General features: G+C 36.9%; 1 long non-coding RNA gene across 1 annotated transcript in view; it reads right to left on the bottom strand.

Annotated features, from left to right (window-relative positions):
* LOC127526672 (uncharacterized) overlaps positions 1–16,797 on the bottom strand; it is an 80,919-nt gene extending 64,122 nt beyond the window's left edge. The window contains exon 1 of the long non-coding RNA XR_007934099.1: positions 16,758–16,797. This is a non-coding gene — a long non-coding RNA (uncharacterized LOC127526672). The remainder of the gene's footprint in view (positions 1–16,757) is intronic.
* Positions 16,798–19,559: the final 2,762 nt, after the last annotated feature.

The raw sequence follows: 19,559 nt of genomic DNA, 5'->3' as shown, positions 1-19,559 counted from the left end.
AATGTAGAATGTGCAGCCTCCAAACAGAAGAAAATCAACCACAAATTAAACTGTGGTCTGAGCACTTTTGGCCTGTAACACTGCCTCTTGCACCATTGTGTTGCCCAAAGAGTTACATGGTGTATTATTGTATAATATGACCCGATAAATAATGTTCAATTTCAGTTTTTTGTAAATGACTGAGTGCAGCCTCAGAGAGCCGTAAGAGGTTCACAAGTAAATACAACAGTTTTACAAATTGCTACATTTTTTCTTCCTGTATCTATTTCTTTTATTTTAATAAGAATTCTATACATCTTTTTATCATCAGAACAGTTTAATCCAGTCAGAGGTTGCATGAGAGGTACAGCCTATCCCAGCCACTTCGGGTGCAAGGTAGGAATGAACCCTGGACAAGACAAAAGCCCATTGCAAACAGAACCTGATTCACTCATATAGTGTCAAACTCCACTCACATGACTTTCCAATGAATGTAAAACTTTTCATTTCAAAATTAGTGGTGCATTGTATAGTCCTGGTTCAGGATGCTTGGCTGAAATTTCGGTCAGGTCATTGTTTTCCATGTTTCGGCATGGGCTGCTCTCCAACCCCAAAGCTACGTAAATTTGATTAACTGGTGACTCTGGTCTGGAATGAGTGGGTATACAACTGCCATTGAGTATGTGCCACCTGTATGTGGTTTATGCTAGATTTTGCCAGGATAGGTTTACTAAATGCTTTTTTCAGCATTTTCATGTGTGTATTATTTTGAAGCTCACTTTTTGTCTTCTTTCTTTAGCTTAAATATTGTAGAAACTGTGTCTTTTTTAAATTCTGTCCATAATTTGCCCATCTATGCACATTCTGAACCCACTTAATCTATGACATTAGCTGAAGAGCTGAAGCCTATCCCCAGAAGCACTTGGGTCTGGGCCAGAGCCGATACTGGACAGGGCACCAGTTGTTTATTATTCACTGCCTCCCATTTACATAGCACCACGATACATCTGACTTGAATTATCAACTAGGATTTTTCTTAAATCAGCATGAGGAAAAGTTCAGTTGTAGAGCATGTACTGTACAGCCATGAGCGTAAGCTAATATTGCTAGGAATTGTTAATATCTCAGTAGCCTTCCTGGTAGGAAGGGCTCATGGGGAGCGAAGGAAATAAATTCTTTGGAAAACCTTTTTGATCCATTAGGTAGCTGGGAAAGTGCAAACCTCAATGGGATGGCACTAAGTTTATCATCCAATGAGCAGGCATTCCCATAGGATAGTGCAGGGGAAGGTAAATATTAGTGAAACATCTGTAAGTGGTTCTGTGCATTTCTGAGATGAACTATATGTCTCTAGAGGAGAAAATGTATCTCAATGCAAGGCAGTTTGCTTGCTACAGTGCATTAGATCTTTAGCTGATAAAAAATTTGTCTGAAAGGCCTTAAACTGCAAGGGTGGATGATTTTGTTTTAAATATAACCTTCATTCAGTGGATTGCTGAGAATGTGCCTATTTAGAATTTAGGTCAGAAATGCTCATCATACAATAAGGTAGCATTTACCATTGTTTAAACACTTCCACTCATTCAGACATTCATTACGGTGACATTGAAATAATCAAAACTCTGCAATAATCCTCATGGGCTCTATTGTATGCTCCTAATAGGATGTACACTTTTACTTATTGTTTTGTTTTGTTTTTATTTCACCTCAATAAGTATCCCCACCTAACGGTGGTCATTCCTATGTAAAATTAGTGCAGTAGACATTTCCTTTAGTCAAAATGAATGTATTAAGAAAAAGACTTGTGGAAGTCATTCAAAAGTCAGCAGCAGTTTTTGAGTTACTGGCATTTATTATAATGACTTCCTTTCAGTAATCAATGCTAAAACAGGGTTCAGGAAGAGATCTTGCCGATTACATATACAAGGGGTCTATAGTCTAAACCTGGAGTTTTCCGTTCTTACTACTGGTTTTCTTTTCTACTGATCAGCTATATATAGCAATATCTTCACACTACCATTCAAAAGTTTGTTTTTTTCTTAGAAATGTACATTTTTTGATAGAAATTGATACCTCTTATTTTCATGGTACCATTAAACTGATAGCCAAAGCATTTCTGGTGTTTATAATGGCTATTACTGCATGAAAGACTGATTTTTACTTTATTATTCACATATGGCAGCAATTCCTTCAGTGTCCTAATGGTAAACTCCCACAGCATTATCCTTAATTTGTGGTATTTCTACGCTTATTGGTTATTAGAGAAACCTTTACTAATTGTATTCTGTTCACTTGGGCTTCAATGTACTGGCATTACTAATGTTCAGTGAAAACAAGTGAAACAGCTTTCTCAAGAAACATGTCAGTCTATTTTTTTTTTTAGCAAATGGAAGGCCATTCTATGTGACAGATTGGCAAGAAACTGAAGATTTCATACAAAGGCTTCTCTTGTTGTCTTGAGAGAAGAGGGCAAACTGGATCTAACCAGGATAAAAAAGAAGGGCAAGGCCCAGATGGGCAACTGCATAAGAGGATAAGGGCATCAGCATCTGTATTATGAGAAACAAATGCCTTACTGGTCAAATACCAATGTCATCTACAACAGTGTGTCTTTATCTTTAATTGAGCTATAGCACTTCTGTATGTGAGTGACATCGAAGCGCACTAGTAGTGTTGCTTCCTCACAGTAAGGAGACCAGGGCTCGCATCCCATGTCCTCCCTGTGTTGACTTTGCATGTTCTCCCAGTGTCTGTGAGGGTGACCACTGGGTGCTCCAGTTTCCTCCTTCTGCCCAAAGATATGCATGTTAAGTAAACTGGCAATGTTAAATTGGCTCTGGTGTGTGTGTTCACCCTGTAATGGGCTCTGAGTCCTGTCCAGGGTTTGTTCCTGCCTTGTGTCATATGCTAGCTGGGATAGGCTCCAGCACTCCCCGCGACACTGGTCTGGATTATGCAGATTAGAAAATAACATGACATGACACTTCTGCACAGAAAGCAGTCCCCTCTTCAAAAGCTACAATATATCTGTTGGCTACACATGCTGCCCACATTGTCTTCTCTTGGCCCCTCTATTCACACTAATTTACCTAATGCTAAATCTGCCTTTTCTATTCTAAATGTTAGAACACATTACTTTTGCTCAGATTACTTATCATCTAACTGTCATTTTTCTAGTCTTTATTTTTTGCTTCACTCCACAGCTCAGACACTGCATGTATTATGAATGTTCTTTTCTTTACTTCTGATGCCGGATGTACAGCTTAAACACTACAGTATGCTGGGTTTCCAGGATTATTCTGCTTTGTAAAATGCTGCTGCCTCTTTGGTCAGGTGCACTCAGGCGTGTTTAGTGATGAATCCAGCCATCTGTGGTCTCTCCCTCCTACAGCTTCTTTCAGGTTTTGATGTTTGATCCAGCATTTTGCCTCTAGATGACCCAATTTGCTGCCATTATAATGACTCCTAGGTTTATGGGAAAAGTCACTTCTGGATGCATATTAGTTAAAGATAAGCTAATTTTATGCCATAGTAACAGTACAAATATGTCAGCTAACTTTGTAGACCTGAACACTAACAAAACCAATGTTCTTCTTCTTGTGAGATCCCCAACTCAGTGCCGGAAAAGTTTCTAATTTTCACTCTTAACTTCTTTCAAGCATGCTTCATTATCCTCTGGTCATTGTCAATTCAATCGTTTACAAAATATTCGGAATATCACACTTTGGCTAAGTCAAAATCTATCACTGTCATCTATGAAACGCTGTCAGTATTACTTTCTGCCTCTGGAAGAAAAATATTCTGTCATTGTTTTCTTTCAGATTGATTGTGGCAACTCTCTTTCTAATAGTTTTTATGGAGGCTTTGTAATGTGGGAGGACGACTGAGTAAGGGAGTCACAAGATGAGTGGGGATGGCTGCACCATCTCCTTCCTTCTCCTCACCCTTCTTCTCCTCTGGATGGAACCTTTCTGACACTCAGCAGCCAAACATGATGACAAAGCATCAGTAATGGAGGATGCATTACCCTTGTCTTAACTGTAAGGTTTATATGGAGTGTAACTGAAGGGGCCCAAGAGATGGTGGATAGTAGGAGAATGGAATGGAGGTAGATAAGGGAAAGATGTGTGCAAGAATCGGCTAATGTTTCTTCCTGGTCTGTTATTTTAAAAGTGTCTAAGGTGACTTAATAGGAGGGGCAGCTGGGATTGTTTTAAGGCATAAAATAAGCTTGGATTTACCTACCAATTCAGTGTGTTGGGTTCTTCATTTCAGCACTTGTTTGGAACGAGGAGTTGGAGGGAAAATGTAAAAACTGACAGCCTTCGTGGAGACATGGCATTACAGTTAGAATATGTCAAAAATGAAAGATAAATTGTAAATGAAGGTTCAACAAGCCATGTGAGGGGGCTGGACAAACTTAAAATCAGCATAATTGTCTGTCACTAGTGATTAATCACTTAGAGAACTTCCCCTGTATTTTTCACTTCTTCCCACGAAGAGGCTGCATTTCTCCATTGTTTACTTTTCTTGCTTTTTGACTTTTGAATTTTCTTTATTAAACTCTTTATATAATTAAAACATTGACTTACATATAGTGATACAAGTTTCATTGGTGTGGCTAGGGTTTTACCTGTTGGTTTCCCTCCTCTTTTGACATTCCATTTGGGCAATAAAATCTTAGCAGGGATCATAGTGATCATCCTGTATTACTGACCAGTGTTAAAATAGAGCAAAGCTACTACAGTTCTAAAACCATACAAAATTTGACAAATGAGAGGGGACCATTCAGCCCTTCAAGCTTGTTTTGTTATCTAATAGCTAATGCATCCCAATATCTCATACTGATACTTTTAGAAACCGTCCAGTTCCAGCCACTGTGCTACAAAAAGTCATAGCATCACTGAGAGTACTCAGAAATGCAAAGAAGAGCATCTCAGAAATGAAGCTCATGGCCTAAAACCACTTTCTCACATGCAAAAATAAACTTATACTGCATAATTGGTGCTGCTTAAGCAAAAGAGATGGATGGACAGCATGGTGACACCAACTCTGAATTCGTTTACTTAGAGTCAAGATGACAACAAGGCAAAACACGCTTCTCTTGTATGAATAAGATGGTGTTGTCACTATGGCAAGAGAAAAACATTTTGTGAGAATTAGGAATGTAAAGAAAAGTTTCCAATAAACTCTGCCACAAGGAGCTAGAATGACAATTTTAATACACTAAAATTAAATGAATCCTGTCAGACAAGAAATCTCAGGAATTGTGCAAAATATCAAGACATCATCGATTCAACCAACAGTTTTTTTTTACTTTCTTGTTAACATAGTAAAGAGAAAGTGTAGGAATCGTGAAAAAATTTGACCTCGAGATTTTGATGAATCTTGACATTTTAAACCTTCCTGAGCATGAAAATACAATTTTTGAAATTATGTGTGTCTGTGTGTAAACACGATAACTCTTAGGTCAATGAGATTTTGTACACCTGCTTTATATCTAAAATAAGGAATCCTATCAACTTTTGGGCCACTTCCAGCAAATAGAAATGGTACTTTAATTGAATACTTTCACAAATTTTCAACTAAACTATGGTTATAATTACAGATAGATGATTCAAATTTTGTATAGATATTTATAATGATAAAAATCAAACAGATATCAAATTTGAGAAAAACTACTCAGCCAGAAGTAGTATTTTACTTAAACAACCATTCTAATTTTTTGTATCATGGAAATATAAATGTGTACACAATATAATGTCTCTAAAATCATGCACACCCCTTTTCTTATTGTAATTACTGTGGCTACTGCAAAGAGAGGAAAAGGTCCTGGACTTTTTATACCTCTTCATTTGCATGTATTGCATATCCTAGACTGAGAAGGACTTTTTATACCTCTTCATTTGCATGTATTGCATATCCTAGACTGAGAAATGCTCAAACCGGAGGCACAAATGTGCAATTAAAAAAAGTACTTATTTTAAAATGGCCATCTATATATGTAAAATGCTAAGGATTGTCCGTCAGTTACGTAAAAACCTGTAAACCACCAGCCCTTGTCCCTTGATCTTGGTCTTAATCGAGAGATTATGACATGATACACATAACATGACCCATGAAATGGAAGTGCTGGCTATCTTGACCAAGTATTTGGGTTTAGAGTCCTTCTCACAGCAAGCAGCAGTGCAGCATTATGGTCAGGAAACTATTACATGATAAGAAGAAGAAGAAGAATAACAGCCCTGTTTCCACTGCAGAAAACCTGCTGTTACTCACAAATTCCTGGGGCTGGATTGGCAGTGTGTGTGGCAAATTGCAGAAGCCGATTATGAAATAGGAAGAAGAAGAATGATGGCTCCAACATAAATTGCCTATCAAAAAGCACATGCAGTGGGTAATCTGCTGGTACTTGAGCACTACTGGGGCTGAAACCTCGATCTTTGGAGGACAGCGTATTTTTTAGAATTATAAAAAACTGAAGAAAAATTAATTAAGAAGACAGAGTTAATGGCTGTTATAAACATTTTAATAATATGTTAAATTATTGAGGGAAGCTTATTATTTTTTCTAACATGTGGTGGTTCTCAACCCAACTGACCGTGAATGCAGAAACGCCACTGCACACAAATTTCACACAATAGGCACTAAATGGTGATTACACTGAAATTTATTGAGTTTAAGACAAAATGTGATGGAATGTGTTGAAATTCTACTTGTTTTTAAGGTTTCATTTGTAAAAAGTAATGTTTTTGATTACTTGATTATGGAAATGTTCACATGCTCTTTATTGCATTATTATAATTGCATTTCAGCATAATGCACTGCATATATATAGCTCAGCCAGATTTGCAGTCATGGAAATTGCTTTGGCACAGAGAAGTATTCCTGTTGGATGAGGATTTCCTATTGTTTGTTTTAATAAACAGGCAGACAGAGAACAATTCAGACAGGGAACTCTTCCAAGAAGCTTGTTTTTAATGTTTTACATTATCTATTGGCATTTTTCAGTTTTTTTTCAGTTTCAGGTTTATTATCACATTTCTAAACTGTAGCTAAAACTATAAATATGTTTTGGGCTTGCTTAGGTTATGTTATTTCGGGATGAAAATTGATGTTTATGCTTTGCAGATTCAGTACCATCTCTCAGATTAAAGTAGTCCATATCATTCAGTTTTGCTCTACACCTATGTAAGTTAGTTCAGGATCACTGGGGGGCCAACGTCTTTTCAAGCAACACCAGACACTAGATAGAAACCATCCCTGAATTGACCACCAGTCAACAGCATGGCCCTCCCTCTCTCATTCACGTATAACCAATATGAAGCCATCATTCAACCTAAAATGGTCTTTGGAATGATTTAGTCAATGCAATGAAAACATCTTTGAGAACATGACACACAATTAACACTTTTGAATTCTGTATGTCCTACTATATAGGGCCAACCCCGGGGCATTTTGGATGTTCTAAAAGAGGGTTGGGAAAGGGAGACACTTCCCTCCACTAATATATTAGAGTATATCGCCCAGTTACACGATAAATTGGAGAAAATTAGACCCTTGCTAAAAGAGCACATGTCGAAAGTTCAAACAGCGCCAGTGCGGAATTATAATTGAAACACCTCCCTGCGAGAGTTTCAGCTGGGAGATCGAGTAATGGTGCTATTGCCCACTTCCCACTCCAAATTGTTGGCACATTGGCAGGGCCCTTACAAGGTTAAAGAAAGAAAGGGGCTCATGGACTATTTGGTGAGTCAACCAAATCGTCGACTGAGCGAGCGGGTATATCACGTCAATCTATTGAAGCCATGGAAAGACAGGGAAGACCGCCCTCTTATTGGTGCTACCCTATCCCTTTTCTCGAAAACACCTGACCTTAACCTCGGCCACAATTTGACACCCCACCAGTGACAGGAGCTTGAATGAGCGATCCTGTCTGTCTCGGAAGTGGTCAGTGAAGCACCAGGCCGCACCTCGCTGATTCAGCGCAATATAGTGACGGACCCAGGGGTGGTAGTCAGGGAACGGCCCTACTGCCTCCCGGAGGCGAAACATGCAGAGGTGGAACAAGAGGTCCAGTGCATGCTGGACATGGACATCATTGAAGAAAGCCACGGCAAAGGCTGTGAATACTTATGTACATGTGCTTTCTCAATTTTTTTATTTTTAATAAATTTTCAAAAACCTCAAGTAAACTTTTTTCACGTTGTCATTATGGGGTGTTGCGTGTAGAATTCTGAGGAAAAAAATGAATTTAATCCATTTTGGAATAAGGCTGTAACATAACAAAATGTGGAAAAAGTGATGCGCTGTGAATACTTTCCGGATACACTGTAAGTCGGGTCTTGAAACCCGAAAAATCGATCATAAAATCAGACCCTGACTTGTACGCCTGTTCAAAAATGTGACACTTGATTTTTTTTTTACTTCTCCTTGCTTCCTCCAATCTCACATCAGTTTCTCAGACACATCGAATTTTGTTGCAGCAGCACAGTTACCAATTTTTTTCACAACTTCAACGACTTTTAATTTAACACCAGCTTCATATTTCCTTCTGATCGAACGCTCCATTGTAGATAAGGGATGCTCTTACTATAAAGTTGTACGAGGGTGTGAGATACAAAAAGCACAAAACAGTGCAAACGTCACTTCGGAATAGTTTGGGTATTACTGTGTGGTCACTTAGGCACAATACATAGAATAAAGGCAGTGTGCTCCATGGTTACTCTCTCAGGTGGCCGTTAGCATATCATTATCTCTTGGACCAATAGTGTAAGTTTTCTGCATTCGACTTATACAACCGACATTATAAAATACTGGAAATTATACGGTAAAATCAAGTCCTGACTTTTCTGCGGGATAACTTAAATGTGAGTATATATGGTACTCAATCCAAATACCACAAACAGCTCTACTCACACCTGATTTGAAGTTCACCTCATACATGCATTCCTTCTTCATGAACATTTTGTTATCAGACTCCTGCCCTATGAGCTCTGTTAATTCAATTCAATTCAGTTTATTTTTGTAAAGCTCTCTTTAGTGCAGGTGCAAATTGGAGTGACAAGTTGTCAGGTAAAATGCAAATACAAACTTTATATATAACTAATTACATAATGTGTATGCATAAACAAACCAAATTTGTTTAAACAGGAAAACAAAGTAGTTTGAAACTGATTAACATAAAAGGAGCCCAGCACTATCTGTCCATTGATCGACTGCTGAACTATGGCCAGTTGACAACAAAGTAGAGGAAAGCAAAAACTCCAATCAACAGCATCCCTGGAGAATATAAACTTCAAGGAGATCCAAAGTCATTTGTAACAGAGGAACTCGGAGACAAAGTCAGAGACAGTCACAGTTCTGTAGATCTTTGCCAACTGGGTGCTCACCCTCTACTGGGCATCCTACAGTACAGTCTATACTGGGCCATGTAACCTGATGACAGAATCTTATCATCTGCAGATTCCAAGATTCCCAGTGTTTCTGGTGTGTTTTCCATGGGGAGGAAAACAGCTTGGAAGTAGAACAGTTTCACCAAATACCATAGCATGATGCCATGAAGAGAAAGACAATAGGGTAAGGTTAGTAACAGTTCATCATTATTGTATGCCTATATTTTTGGCTGTCAAACGGAGATGGAATATGCACAGCTTTCAGCAGCTCCGAGCAGGGTATGCTAAACTAAAGTAGCAAGTCTTCGGCCTAGATTTAAAAGCTGACACCAAGGGGACATCTCTTATATAAGCAGGCAGATTGTTCCACTAAAAGCTCAACCTCCCACTGCTATTTTATTAATCCCTGGAATCTTTAGCTGGCCAGCTTCTTGAGATGTTATTGCATGTTCTGGGTTTTAAGTGACAATAAGTTCAGATAAGCAAGCAGAGTCTTGGCCATTTGAGGTTTTATTTGTTAAGATTTTGAAATCCACTCTAAATTTAACTGGAAGCCAGCCAGAATTGAAGTTATATGGTCATACTTTAAAGTTCTTGTAATGATTCTTTAAACAGCCTGTGAATAATACATTGTAGTAGTCAATGTTACTAGAAATAAATGCATGAACTAATTCTTCAGTATCCACTATTTTTAGAAAACATCTTCAATTTTAAATGTTTTTAAGATGGAGAAAACATGTTTAGGATAGTTTTGCAATGTGTGTTTTAAAAGAGATACTAGTGTCAAAGACAATGCCCAAATTGCATGCTGATTCAGAAAAAAAAAATGTTGGTCAATTAAGTTAAAAAAATGACAGAATATTATTGTAGCCTTCATCATTTCAACCAATAACTAGAAATTATGTTACATTTGTATTCAGAGGCAGGTAGCTCCCTTCCATCCACTCCTTTAACTCACTGATGCAATTAATAAGGATACCATGGGTGAAACATCATTTGGTCTTAAAAAAGGTATAGCTGGGTATCATCTGCACATGAGAGAAAATTAATGTTATGTTTTCTAATGATTATTCCAAATGGAAGCATGTAAAGTGAAAACAGTAAAGGTTAGAGTACTGTGATGCCATATTTAACTTCTGAATATAATGACAGAATACTGTCGACAAATTTTTGCACATACTGAAATCAACTGGATAAGTATGAGTGCAAGGATAGTGCCTGGGAGCCAAATGTAATTTTCAGTTCAATATAATTGAATTGTATGATCAATGGTGTCAAAGGCTCTGCTTAATCTAACAAAAAATTACAGGGGATTTCCTTCATCTGAGGATATTAAATGGTCATTTACAACATAGGTTAGTTCCTTTTCTGTACTGTGAGCAGTGTGGAAGCCAGAATGGAACTAAATCGGGATATGATGCATAAGGTGAAATGGAAATGGAAGCCGTATGGTGAACTGCTCTTCAAAGAATTTTAGAAAGAAAGGATAAATTTGAAATTGTTCCACAATTGTCAAGCGTATGTGTGTCTAGCTTGTTCTTTTGCAGTAATGGTCTGGTAACTGTGTCATTCATCCTGCTGAGAATGGGTGCTGCCATTTCAATAGTTTTGTTCGGACTGAGTTTGTGATGGAGCTTATTTTAGAAATTGAAGTTCTGACTTTATTTTCTTCTATCAAGTTAACATTACTAAGGTAGTCCTGTTAGCCACTATAGTGGTGCTTTTGACTAGCTGTTTTTTTTTTCAGCGGGCTCCACTGACATATGGTTTCCTGTCATTGCCATCTGGAAATTGTTCAATTTTGAGTTCATTTTGTTACTCGAGTGCTCTCTTGAGTTATGTTATCGATCATTTCCTTGATTTACAACTGCAGTTTTGTTTTGTCCTTCTATTCCTAATTCTTTAATTGATAAAGGTGTAAGAAATGAGAAGACACCTTTCAGCCCAAAATAACTTTCAATCCCTACTTACCCAGCTTTTTAAGATATAAAGATAGTGCAACTTTATAGTACATTAATTTATAAATTATATCATGTATAGTTTTTCTGGATGTGTAGGGGATTTCTAACATTAAGGTAAAATTAGTGATTAACCAACTTTCCACTGTGCCACTCAGTTTAAAGTAACAGCTTTAAAAGTAACAGTAACTTAAAATATTTATCTGTATTACATAAAGTAAAATGAGTTACCTCCTTCAGTCTTACCTTAATGTCCACAGTCCTGAAATAACTCTATTTGCTTATTTCTGGACTTGTCCTTTTGCTAACATTCCCTTTCTGTAATATTGTAACCTCTGATTTCTACTGTATACAGTAACGTAACATTCTGAATGCATGTTTCTGGATTACTATCGTGGCTCCACCCATGTTGTTATAGTTCTTTCAGATTCTTAACTATGTACTATATAAGCTTTTCATTATTGTAATTATGTTTATTTAAATCCACTTTTACCATACTTTCCTTTTGTTGTTCCCCAAGTGTCTCAAAAACTAACTGATCAGGCTCAATTCATCGTATCTAAGGTAAACATGTTCCAGATCTCCAAACACCATGACCCAGCATACAAATGTATAGGAAAAGAAATGAATTAAAGCATCACTGATTCATTTGCCAATTTTAATGAAAACATTGGTTCTAAATTCTGCCATATTTTCTAAAATATTGTGTATGAGAATACAAAAGTAAAGTATGTAACGAAAGTAAATTTAGTTTTTTAGAAGACATTTGCATGCTACTGCGGTGGGTTGGCACCCTGCCCGGGATTGGTTCCTGCCTTGTGCTCTGTGTTGGCTGGGATTGGCTCCAGCAGACCCCCGTGACCCTGTGTTCGGATTCAGCGGGTTGGAAAATGGATGGATGGATTTGCATGCTACTCGCAGAAATCAGGTTTTCTGTTTTTCTGAACTAAAACCAGCATTTTGGCTGTAGTTCCATAAATTCCAAGAAAATGCAACAAACCGTAGGAGGCATTCTTAAAATTATTTTAGAAAATCAATGACCCAAGTGTTAAAGTAATCTGAAAACTTTAGTTTGATAATTGGCAGTGGTATCATTTTATCATGAAGTATACGTATTTATTAACTTTGTTTAAAAAAATATTGAGAAGGTGTTTTTATCAAAGGGTCATGTCGGACCTGGCCTTACTAATGAAAACATAATGTTCCACTTGACAACTAATCTTTTTGTCAACTTTCTGAAAGTGCCACGGGAGCTAGAGCCAGAGCCAAGGCAAGACAAATTGCGACATCAATCTATTATTAGCTGGGGCTGAAAATTAATTTGTATTGGTGCACACAAATCAACAGAGGGTCTGCTTAAGCTGTATAGTGTGCTGTTGAGACCACACTTGGAAATCTGTGTTCAGTTTTGTTCTGTAATATACAAAAAATGTATACTAGTAATGGAAAAAGTGCAGAGCTGAGGTAGTAGACACAATTCCGGACTGTTGGGGTGAAGCAATGAATAAAGATAAAAGGACGTAAACCAAGAATAAGATGTAACATGATTAAAGTTCACATATGAAATTGATAAAAGAAAATAAAAAAAACCTCCTACATATTTCTTTACATAATAAACTATAGATACAGTGCATAAAACAAGTACTAAATAATTTATATGAGGATGATATTTTTGAGATTTTCTGTAAAATAAAGTTGACAGTATTTTGGAAACATTAGGTAAATCAGAATAATACAAGCTATGTTTGGCTGAATGGACAGTTGTTGCCAAGCATTTTCTTTTGCCATACCTTTGGTGCAATACAAACATTTGTTAAAAGCAATTATTAACCTCCATCCACCCATTTTCCATTCCCGCTGTATCCTGAGTAACCTAATTCTTCCTTCATCCAGTTCCAAGTTTTGATTTGTTTTTTGGGTTAACCGTACTTAAAATAACACCTTTTATCAGCCTTTTGTAGTATTCCTCACAAGGGTTATGCATCTTATTATTCATTTTGTTGTTTTTCAGTTATTTGTCATATTTTTTATGTATTTTTTATCATTTCTATGATTGTGTACTTGTGGGTATTTACTTATTTTGTTTGGATTTTCTGGTTCTTTGATTTCTTCTTCTCTATTCTTGTATTACATTTTCTGGAATTATTTATTGGGACTTCTTCACCTTATCTTTTGGCACCTCAGTTATGCCCTTTTGAGAAACTTTTAGTAAACCCTTTTCTGTCTAAATAAATATTTTTATTCATAAACGAATCCTTGGCGTTTCTAAATTGGCCCTAGTGTGTGCTTGTTGTTTGTGTGTGTGTGTGTGTGTGTGTGTGTGAGCCCCGCCCAGGATTGGTTCCTGCCTTGCTCCTAGTGTTGGCTGGAATTGGCTCCAGAAGACCCCCGTGACCCTGTGTTCGGATTTAGCGGGTTGGAAAATGGATGGATGGATGGATAAACGAATCCTATTTCCTTTGGTTCGCACACTGGAGTTTTTCAGTGATCCCCTTTCCTTTTTTTGAACATTTAAGTTTATTTGTTAACTTTCATCCAGTTTTCCCATTTTAGGCCTGGTTAGCCTTAGCCAGCTGCTGTGATTTGGAGTAAGTAGGGCAGGGTGAGCCTCAATTGGACTGCCCAGTGGAGGCCCTGGCTTACTTTCATGCTAATTTACTCTTCTTTATTTGTCCTATATTTTAAACATAAATAACTTCAAATTTCAATAATGGATGTAGATTTTGCACTGTGCACACACAGCTCTTTGGTAATTTACTTTTATGAATCAGTCATAGTTCTATTCAAAGCAGACAAGATATGATAAATCAGTGTTATGTCAATGTGCTTTCTGTCTGCATTAGCGACACATGTACCTTGCAAAAGATCACTTCAAATGAAAAATCCAGACATCAGACAAAGAACAATCAGTGAAGCACCTTCAGCTTAAAAAGAACAATTTTCAGTTTAGCATTTGTAAATTATATTGCAGCTGATAGTGACATCAGAAAAATCACAGACTGTTTTTCGTTATCACTATTGGTTTGAGATGCAAAATGTGTTGTTTATAGTGTACCAAATTATATGGCCTTTTAAAAGAGTGTCTGCATGGGTTCTCCTTCTAGTACTGAGGAGCAGACATATGTGTGAACACTGTTCACATGAGCATAAGATTTGGGTGTGTATTCTAACATTGGCATTATAGTAATCTATTTCCTAATATGAAAAATTGCACATATAAGACTACACTCTAAATTTAGTTTCCCATCAACACAATTTTTCCACTATCTCCAAATTAGAAACTCTGCTAAATAGAATCTGCCCAAATTTCATCATCTCCCACGAATTTCTGTTCTAGAAGAGATATTGATCAGTCTTGAAGACTCAGACAGCATTTCTATAATATATAAAAACATTTCAAAGTCACTTCCTTTTAAATATCTCAAAGTACAGTGAGAAAAGCATCTCTTACTCAACATTTCAGAGAAGGAGTGGAAGGCAGCCATGCACAGAATTCACTGTAGCACCATATGTGCAAAGCATACAATTATTCAACTTAAAATCTTTTATCAAGCACATCTGCCTTGTTTAAAATTGTCCAAAATGTTTCCAGGGCAAGATCCAACATACGAACATTGCAATTGAGCTCCAGCTTCACTAGGCCGCATGTTTTGGATGTGCACCAAATGAACATCATTCTGGACAAAACTTTTTAAACGCCTATCAGACAGCCTTTGTGTCACAATCCCTCCTAATCCATTAACAGCTCTGTTTGGTGATGGGCTTAAAGTGGAGAAGAACAAAGAAATTGTGATTGCCTTTACTTCACTATTAGCACGTAGACTTATATTGCTCAACTGGAAGAATCCTAACCCACCTCTTTTAAGTCAGTGGGTAATTGATGTTATATACTATTTGAAATTGGAAAAAATCTAATTCTCTCTTAGAGGATCTTTTCAAAACTTTTTTAAAACCTGGCAGGATCTAATCAATAATATCTGAGAATAAACATTTATATTGGGGTGAAAGACTCCTTTCCCTCTATACTATTGTCAAAAGTTTTACTTTGGCTGTTGGCCTTTCTCTCTTTCTCATGAGTGCGGGTTGAATTGAATTTAGTTTAAGTTTGAGTTGATTGTATAGAATGTTACATGCTTTAAATAAATTCAATAGAAATTTTAAAAAAGACAGTATACGTCACTCAACTGAATGCCACAAACTTTGGTGCTTAGAGTTACAGGAATATTGGTCTAACATACTAGTCACTCTTTGAAGGCACATTGTCAAGTGTAGGTATGGTGTCCTGACTGTGATTTCACTTAGTTTGCAGGCATGGATTTAAATGATGTACAGGAAAATGATGCAACTACACTTGTCTTTCTGTTTCCTCCACATTTTGAAAGTCACCAATCTGGAATAAGAATAGTGACTTGGACTTAACTACATCCATTAGTGCAGCTGACCACCCAATGAAGTTTTAGCTTTATTATTTAAAGTACAACTAGGTGTTGTTGCAATGGTCTAGGAAACACAAATAAATAACTGCAGGACTGGAAAAAAATATTTTAATCTAGTGAATCTCAAAGTCTGATGATTCGGATTGACTGAAGGTCCAATGAATAATAACTCCAAAGAATCCAAGGATGCATCTTGCCAGTTGCCAGAAAGCAGGTGATGACTCAGGTTGACTGGAAGGTTGGTAAATAATAAATATAAAGAGTCCAAGGATGGAACTTGCCAGTTGTCAGTAAACAGGCATGTGGGGGTGGCAATGTAATGGTTTGTAGAGCTGGGATTTCTTGATATGCATAGTGTAAGTAGTCCTATTTGAAAATTACCTTTTTGAAGAAGCTTATACCAAATGTCAAAAGTTTTTGAAGTATCTGGGTTGACTCCAGTAAACTATTTGATGTCCCCTCACAACCATGACAATTTCCAGATCTTTATATAACGGAGCATGATCAAATTGGAGTAGAAATCGCATTCTAGCTTATTTAGGGCAATTCAGTACAGGCCAGCACTCATGTGTCACAGTTTCAATACCTCGCTGAGTGTCAGTTACAGGATATTTACGAATATCAGGACAAGGATCTCAGGCTGTTCCCAGGGAAAATTAGTTAGTGTTTGTTCAACTATATCCATATGCAGCAGCAACACAGTGTGAAGCATTGCTTTTCTCTGAGGCAAAATGTTTCAAAATAAGTATGTTAAAAGATGGTATTTTCTAAAGTGCTGCTATATATGTATTTGTGTTATCCAACTTCATGAATAAATCTAGCATTCTGGTATACACAAATGATACTTTCAGAAACAAAGTAATTTGCAAATAAAAAATGTAATTAGCCACTGAATGTTATTAATAAATGTCTAGATTATAATAAATTGCTTGAATATTATATATACTACACAACTAAATGACAAGCAGATAATTTAAATGAGCACTTACAAAACAAAACCGTATGTATGATGTACTCTGTCTTCTAATTTGAAATTTCACAATTGAAGAAATTCCCTGCTAAGCGTTAAGAATTTGACTGTGAGTTTATTGACCCAGTGAAAGCTTGGCTTGGACAAGCCATTACTGCGTGTTAGGCTCTGTCTCTGTTTCTCTTTTTCTCTTTCCCTTGCATTTTGACCACAGAGTGCCAATTTTCATTCTAGGATTAGAATTAGGGCCTGTGGTGAATCAAACATAACACACATTCAGCTGGTTAGAATTCTGGGTAAAACTGCCACATTTAGTTTTGGTTCCAGATTGGCTGTAGTTAGCCAATAAAACTAGATTTTGAATAATTGTCTAAACTGGCTATGTAATTTTCAGGAAAGAAAAATATTTTTTTAACCATTTTGTGTTATATACTAGATTGAATTTAGGAAAAACTTTCTTGCCACTTTAGAGAACACATTTTTAAAACAATTTTAACATCTACAGTATCTGTTGAAGTAGGGTGACTAAATCTGAATGTTGTCCAGGAGTCCACTTGTGGTTTTCTCTAGTTACTTTGGTTTTCTTTTCAAACAACACACGTGAAAGTGGTCTCTGTCATGGACTGTTACCCTGTGACCATCCCTGTGACTCTGTGATCTGTTATCTATCTATCTATCTATCTATCTATCTATCTATCTATCTATCTATCTATCTATCTATCTATCTATCTATCTATCTATCTATCTATCTATCTATCTATCTATCTATCTATCTATCTATCTATCTATCTATCTATCTATCATATTTCATTGAGTTAGAAAGAGGCATAAAACATGGAGGGTTTGCAACAAAGATGTTATTTAATTCATGCAATTAATTCTCTTTCCTTTAAATGAAATGTAATACTGTTGAGAGCTTTGGCTATACTGTAACAGAAATCTTAGTGATAGCAGAATTAGCGAGGAGAAAATTGTTGCATAGCTTGAAAAGCCACATTGGTAGTTACTGAGGTTTTTCTTTCACAGGAATGATAAGCCATGAAAGAAAAAGCACCATTTTTTAACATTAAGCAATAATCCTTTTTATTATATCTGCGTAGCAGTTTTTCACAATGATCGCCAACGGCTGTCTCATAGCTACTCCTGCTTTCACAATCACTCTGTGTAGATATTAATTTTCTTGCTACAACTTTGGTTTTACTCCCACATCCCAAAGTAAAGATGGTCTACGGGTCACCATTGCTTTATGCTGCAGAAAGAAGTTCAAGAATGGATATGTCTGGACACAAGATTATAGCCAGTACGATGCAATACTTCTGGAAGGTGATTGGGAAGATAAGGAAAGACAAGTGATGGTGTACAACAGTAAGGGCAGAGGTGGAAGAAGTACAGTTGGAGGAGGCTGTTGAGAAATGGCAGCTGAAATGGGATTGACATGTAATGAAAATGATAGAGGATGAGGATAGATTAGAAAAACAAGTCATGGAGGCTTGGCAAAAATGGGGATGAGACAAAGTAACACAATTGTGAAGGGAAGACCATAAGGATATTGTAGAGTCAAGCACGATGGTTTTGGATAGGAGAATGCGGATAAGATGGGCCTAGTTTTTAAGATGATTGACGCTGAAGGTCTAAAAGGCTGGAGAAAGAAGAAGAATCACAAAGACACACAACTTAGGTGAATTGGACCTTTGTGAGTGGACACTACGTTGGACTGTTGATCCATTTAGTACTGGGCTTTTCTTGTGCTCATTGCTGTCAGAATAGACTCAAGCTTCTTTGACTCTGAATTTAGAGAACTAAACACAGAAAATGGATGGATGGTTGGAACAATTAATGATATGGAAGTTAGTGTTCAATTAATAGCAAAATACATTCATAATATCCATTATAAATGGTCACGGACAAATTTGCATTAATGTCTCTTTGAAAACCTCTTATACAGTATATTAATGTCTTTGCTACTTAAGACCCAAAGTACAATTGAATGGTTTTCATTGTTTTGTTGTTCAACAAAATGCTAAAGAAAAAAGTCAGTATGACACCTGAATTATTCTTTTTAAAATATTTCCTATATGATGACTAAAATTGTAAAAAAAAAAAAAGTTTAAATTTATGAGATCAGATGGGTATCAGCAGGAGTGAAAGGGAAGGTCTACAGGACAGTAGTGAGACCAACTATGTTATATGGGTTGGAGACGGTGGCACTGACCAGAAAGCAGGAGACAGAGCTGGAGATAGCAGAGTTGAAGATGCTAAGATTTGCATTATGTGTGACGAGGATGGATAGGATTAGAAATGAGTACATTAGAGGGTCAGCTCAAGTTGGAGGGTTGGGAGACAAAGTCAGAGAGACGAGATTGCGTTGGTTTGGACATGTGCAGAGGAGAGATACTGGGAATGTTGGGAAAAGAATGCTAAGGATAGAGCGGCCAGGGAAGAGGAAAAAAGGAAGGCCTAAGCGAAGGTTTATGGATGTGATGAGAGAGGACATGCAAGTGATGGGTGTAACAGAACAAGATGCAGAGGACAGAAAGATATGGAAGAAGATGATCCGCTGTGGCAACCCCTAAAAGGAGCAGCCAAAAGAAGAAGAAGAAGAAGAAGAAGAAGATGAGATCAGTTTCCACAAATCTTTCTCTCTTTCTAATTTGCTCTTGTTCTGTCCAGGATGCATTAGAGCAAGATCATACTTATGTGCTTAAAACAGGTTTTGTCTTTTTTTCTTTTCTTTTTAAGATATTTTTTCAATCGTGGGAAAAGGGAATGGCCTTTAAGGTCAGCATATTGTTATTTAGTTTTGGATCTGCCAAAGAACTAT

The sequence above is a fragment of the Erpetoichthys calabaricus genome, chromosome 2 (assembly GCF_900747795.2).
Source record: "Erpetoichthys calabaricus chromosome 2, fErpCal1.3, whole genome shotgun sequence".
Taxonomy (NCBI): Eukaryota; Metazoa; Chordata; class Cladistia; order Polypteriformes; family Polypteridae; genus Erpetoichthys; species Erpetoichthys calabaricus.
This window is presented reverse-complemented; position numbering and strand designations above follow the sequence as displayed.